Below are 5,602 nucleotides of genomic sequence, written 5' to 3'. Positions count from 1 at the left end.
GAGGGGAGGGGAGGGGAGGGGAGGGAAGCTGATCTCACATTTCCGGCAATAAGTAAGTGAGAGAACCAAGGTGATCTCTGCTGTCAGCCTGATGAAAAGTCCAATCCTGTAAAACCTCTGTCAAAAGAAGGCACAGCTAGACATAATCTTTACAAAGGAACTATAATATAAACAATCTAAAGCTCTTTCTTATTGTATGTATGTATATGCATGCATGCCGGCATGTACACTGGCCCTAAGGCTTGAACTCAGGGCCTAGACACTGTCTCTGAGCTTTTCTGATTAAGACTACTACTGATTAAGTCTACTACTTGAGCTCCACTTCTGGCTTTTTTTGGTGTCTAACTGGAGGTAAGAGTCTCATAGACTCTCCTGCCTGGGCTGTCTTCAAACCTCCATTCTCAGATCTCAGCCTCCTGAGTGGCTAGGATTACAGGAATGAGGCACCAGTGCCTGGCTTGGATTCTAAATTTAAATGTCATAACGAAAGTTTCACTTGGTAACTTGCAAGCAAGCCTAACAAGAAACCACGTGCTCAGAACAGAGCCACACCAGTCACCGGCCACATGAGGACCAAGGTCCTATCTTGTACTGTGACAGGGAAGTGCTAGAGAAAATGAACACTCACTCACTCTCCAACTTCAAGGAAAGTTTTTCGTCCACAATTCAAAGGAATTAATATAATTTGTTCCCAATGGGAAACTTTCGTTTGTTTTTGTCAGTCTTGGGGCTTGAACTCTGGGCCTGGGTGCTCAGCTCAGCTCTTCAGCTCAAGGCTAGCACTCTACTACTTGAGCCACAGCACCACTTCCAGATTTTTCTGCTTATGTGATGCTGAGGAAGTGAACCCAGGGAAGGCCTCATGCATGCAAGGCAAGCACTCTACCACTGAGCCACCCTCCCAGTCCCCCCAATGGGAAACTTTTGGTTCCTTGGGTGGGCATTCCACTGCTGTCTCCCACAGACCTGGTCTGGCCCCCAGAGGCCCCGCTGGGCAGAAAAAGGCTGGCTGCACCAATTCCACCTCATTCAAGCAGGGTGCATGGATGGCTTCCAGAGAACAAGCCAGAAACTACGGACGCAGCAGCTGTGGCGCCTTGTTCCTCATCAGCACCATTGGTCTGAAGGCCCCAGCAGCCCACAGCACTTCAGGTCAAGGCTGCCAGGCTATTCCCAGGGAGATCAGCTGGCCAGGGCCAGCCATGGCGGTGGCCATATCCCCACGGGGCCACTCCTTCCCCCACCGGCGACCAGCGAGCAGACAGGGACAGCCTGGCAGAGTCCCGCAAGCTGGCCAAGGTGCTCCAATAACACTGAGGGGCGACCAGAGCGTGAGGCAGGAAAGAATGCCCCTTCCGGGCACTAGCGGGTCCATGCACGTGGGCAGAATGGGCTGTACAGACATCAATGGCAGATCTCCCAGATCTTGACAGGGATGAGAAAGATAAATGAGAGAATCCCACGAGCTGTACTCCGGGGTCCAAAGGGCTGGAAGGTGGGAACCTGGGCTCCCCTCCACCTCTCCCAAAGGGGACACGAGTCCTGTGGCTGGCGGCCAGGCCCCCTCCTAGTCCTCATCCCTCCACTACAGCAATGGCGGGCGAGGCTCCTTGGTAAGCTGCGTTCTGTCCACGGATGGCCAGCGGGAGGCCCCAGGACAACCAACGTACTCTACACCACACTCTCGTTTCTTTGGTAAAAAATGAAGCCATGCCATCTCACGGTTAGCGTGGTGCTGGGGATGCCACCTGCCCCAGGCAGCACACACACCACCGGCCACAGGAGCCTAGGGGTCCTCGATGTGTGCAGGTGTGAGGCCTGGTGGAAACTGTCGTACCGAGGGCTCAGAACATCAGGTGGGACCGTGTGGCTTTGGGGCTCTGATGGCTGAGCCACGTTGACTGTCCATCAGCCCTCAAAGGCCCCGAAGGCCCCCGGAGGTCAGGAGAAAGCGAAGCCAGCAGCGGCTGGAGTCAGACTCAGTACCCCTCACACAGCCAGCTCTGTGCTGAAGGCAGAAGGGCAGCTCTGTTCTGCCAAAGATCCACCCATCCAACAGGGCAAGATGGAGGCCGCAAAGCCTGGCCTCCCTAATTCTCACCCAAACCACAAACCAGCTCTCCACGGGCAATCACCAAACATGCTCCTTGCTGACGCCCAGGCGAGATGGCGCTTAGCAGTTATATGCACAGGTTTCGTGTAAATGTAGTCACCTCACCACACTTGGTCCGCAAGAGCCTTGTGGAGGGAGGAGGCACCATCTGCGTCAACCTGGGTCAGGGCGCAGGGCAGTGCAGCCGGTGCCTTAAGCACAGAGTCTTAGTGGTGTGCAAAGAACATACAAGAAGGGTCATCCCAGTTTCCTGTTACAAGTGGGACACGTGTCTGTGCCTTCTCCGTGCCACAGTCCTTCAGGGCTCTGCGTTTTCCCGCAGGTCAGTGGTTTTCTCAATCTAGGACTCAATGGCACTAATGAGGTCAGTGCCTCGTTCTACCCACACTTGAGCTGTCTAATGAAGAAAAGACCAGCTCTTCATTCTAACACAGTGACCAGGCCCAAACCTATCCAAACACCTGTGCCATCAAACCAAGGCAGCAACAGCATCCACCGCCTGCTGCTGGCTGCTCTCCACTCGGGTGGCCCCCGAGGCCATGCAAGGAAGTGAGCCCACCACCACGTACAGTCCTTCACGTGCTACTCCTCACCCGATAGAACTGCTCAGTATCGAGCACTAAGCGCCCAAAATATATCCCACGCTTCAAGAACATTATCTTATAATGCCTTTCCAAACACACAAGATGAATGCAGCTCTTTTGTACAGAAATGTTTGTTTTAATCAATGTCATCATTCTGCAGCACAGGAAAATGCTGTTTTCCTCCGCGACCGAGAGAGGATGGATGCACCAGAGTGGGCCTCCTGCCGTGTGCACCACAGAGGCCACACACGCGTATGCGAGCAGACAAGCAGCCCCGCATCCACACCGCGCCACCTGGCGTACACCTGTGCCAATGGACACCCACAGCCCCAACAGGGGAGAGGGGGAAGGCACCACTTCAGAGCCAGAAGACACACCCCCATGGGCAAAAGGACATCCTCAGAACCCCAGCCTGCTCCAGACAAGTCCCACATCCTCACCCCTGGCCAGCTTCCTCTCCCATGACCTCCTCTCCAGGCCCTTCCTCATTCACCACCCTGCCCGACTTCACCCTGCAGGCTCCGAACCGGTTTGACTATGCTGAGACACGTATGCCAACATCACACCTGCCCACATGATCCCCGACCGCACGCACCCCAGGGGACTTTGGGAGGAGGTGTCCTAATGACGGTCAGGGAAATCCATAAATTCCTACCCCGCCATTCCAGAGAGGAGGGAAGAGAGAGTAGGACACAGAGAGAGAAAAACGGCTAATTCTGTGTGTGTTCATATTGCCCCAGAAAGGTGACTAAGCTACCCATGCGGGGAAGCAGTGTCCAGCATCACACAAGGGCCTGCCCCTCACAGAGGACCAGATGACCCAAGCCAAGCCCTGGAAGCCGGGGCCTGGCTGCCACCTGCACCTGTCACTAAGTTCCCAGAACCCCTCCTCTCTCAACGCCCTTTTCACCCCCACCTGCCCAACAAATCTCATGGTCACAGGTAGCCATTGATTCTAGAGTGCTGGCTTTGCTACCTGTCACTAGGGAAAGCCAGCACTGGGCCACACGAAGTATGTCACAGACCTGGTCCATGCCTCACTCCTATCTGTCACCACTAATAGCACTCATTTTCCCTCTCCGGGTGTCCTGGCCTGGACAATGTTTTATATACCCACCCCAGTTTTAAGAGAGGAATGTAAGTCACTCCAGCCAAGCACGGCGGCACTAGGACCTGGCCACAGCTGCTCCTTTCCCACCATCAGCCCTTGACCAGCACTCTTCTACTCAGGACAACACACCTGGCACACAGAGCAGCACATCCTGTGTGCCCCCACCATGTGTGCTAGAGCAGATGATGACTCTCATCCCCCACATACATCCCCTAGAGTTCCCACTCCAGCCTGGAGCAGATCCTCTCCCACCACCTTTCCAGCCAGAAGTCCCAGCCCTCTGGGGAAAGCCTGCATTGAGGGACCAGCCCAGAGCCCTTAGGCCTTCCTGCACCTGACACAGCTCAACGCAGGGACAGAGCCCCAGATCTCAGTGCCCAGGCTACAACAGGAAAAACCATTTTCAAGATCCAGTACTGTTTACAGACAGCACAAGAGAACAGAAAACATATAGAAGATGTTATCAGCAAAAGGAGAAATGCCACATTTTCAATTAGCTAAAAATAATAAGACTTTCCAAGTTGAGCAAGTCTTGTTGGGTTTTTTAGTTGAGCAAGTTTTAAAGAATATCCAATACTCATACCTGAGCATTTCAAAGGCCTGAAGAAGTGAGGGGCAATTTTAAATATTGAGAGAACACTACTCATTAAAGGGGAAACCATACCAGGCACAGGTGGCTCACACTGTCATCCCAGCTACCCAGGAAGCTAAGATGTGAGGATCACAGTTCAAAGCCACTCCAGGCAGGAAGGTCTGTGTGACTTTTACCTCCAATTAACCACCAAAAAGCCAGAAGTGGAGCTGTGGCTCAAGTGGTAGAGCACTAGTCTTGAATAAAAAAGCTCAAGGACAATGCCCAGGCTGTGAGTTCAAATCCCAGTACCTGCATAAAAAAGGGGAGGGGGGACATAGCAGTCTGACCCCTCCAGACACACCAGAGAGGAAGGAAGAAAAACGTCCCAAGTGCATAAAACTGACTACAGAAAGCTCACAGCACTAAGCCTGAAATGAAACCATGTACTTCACACCCACTCCTGTCCCTCCGATTGTCATCCTCAGCAAGACAAAAAGCAAAGCTAACTCCAGAGCCCCAGTGCCTGGGATCAGATCCCTGCTCCATAACTTACTGTTGTGCAACCTGTAGTAAATCACTTAACCTCCCTGTCCCTCAGCTTCCTCAGGAATGAACTGAAGACATCCATGCCTGTCTGTCCGACTGCAGTGAGACTCAAAAGAACAGGGTGACTAAAAAGTGCTCCTCACAATCTGGAACAAATAATTACTTAGCATTATCACGTCCTCAAACAGGAGTTGGCAAGAACAGGATATGCAAGGCAAACAAGGAAGCAACTTCTGCAGAGGAGAAGCAGCCTACTTCCTCCCCGGCAGGCTTCAAGTAACCCCCCCTCCCGCCCGCGCGCCCCCAGGGCAGAATGGAGCGAGGGAGGAAGCGCCGCACTCCAGGTTCCTGCGCCCTTCTGGAACACTGCTGCCTGTCAAAGCCAGCGGCAGAGGAAGAAGGTTCCACGTGCTTCTCTTACTGGCAAAGCGGGTGACACACGCCAGGAACTGAGGGGAGTTAGGGCGCAGTTAGGCCATGCAGCCAGGAGCAGAGAACACCCTTACTTTCCCCAGGTCTGGGCACCTCGCCACAGGGGACCCCACGCGCGGCATCCCGCCACACCTCCGAGGGCTGGCAGGTGCGACGGCACGTGCGGGCCGCGGAAGGCGCTGGGGAAGCGCCGGCCCGGGGACGAGGACCCCGGCCCAAGCATGCCAGGGCGGCCGAGGCTG

This window comes from Dipodomys ordii, unplaced genomic scaffold (assembly GCF_000151885.1).
Source record: "Dipodomys ordii isolate 6190 unplaced genomic scaffold, Dord_2.0 Scaffold129, whole genome shotgun sequence".
In the NCBI taxonomy this organism is placed as follows: Eukaryota; Metazoa; Chordata; class Mammalia; order Rodentia; family Heteromyidae; genus Dipodomys; species Dipodomys ordii.
The sequence above is the reverse complement of the archived record's forward strand: the minus strand, read 5'-3'. Positions refer to the sequence as shown.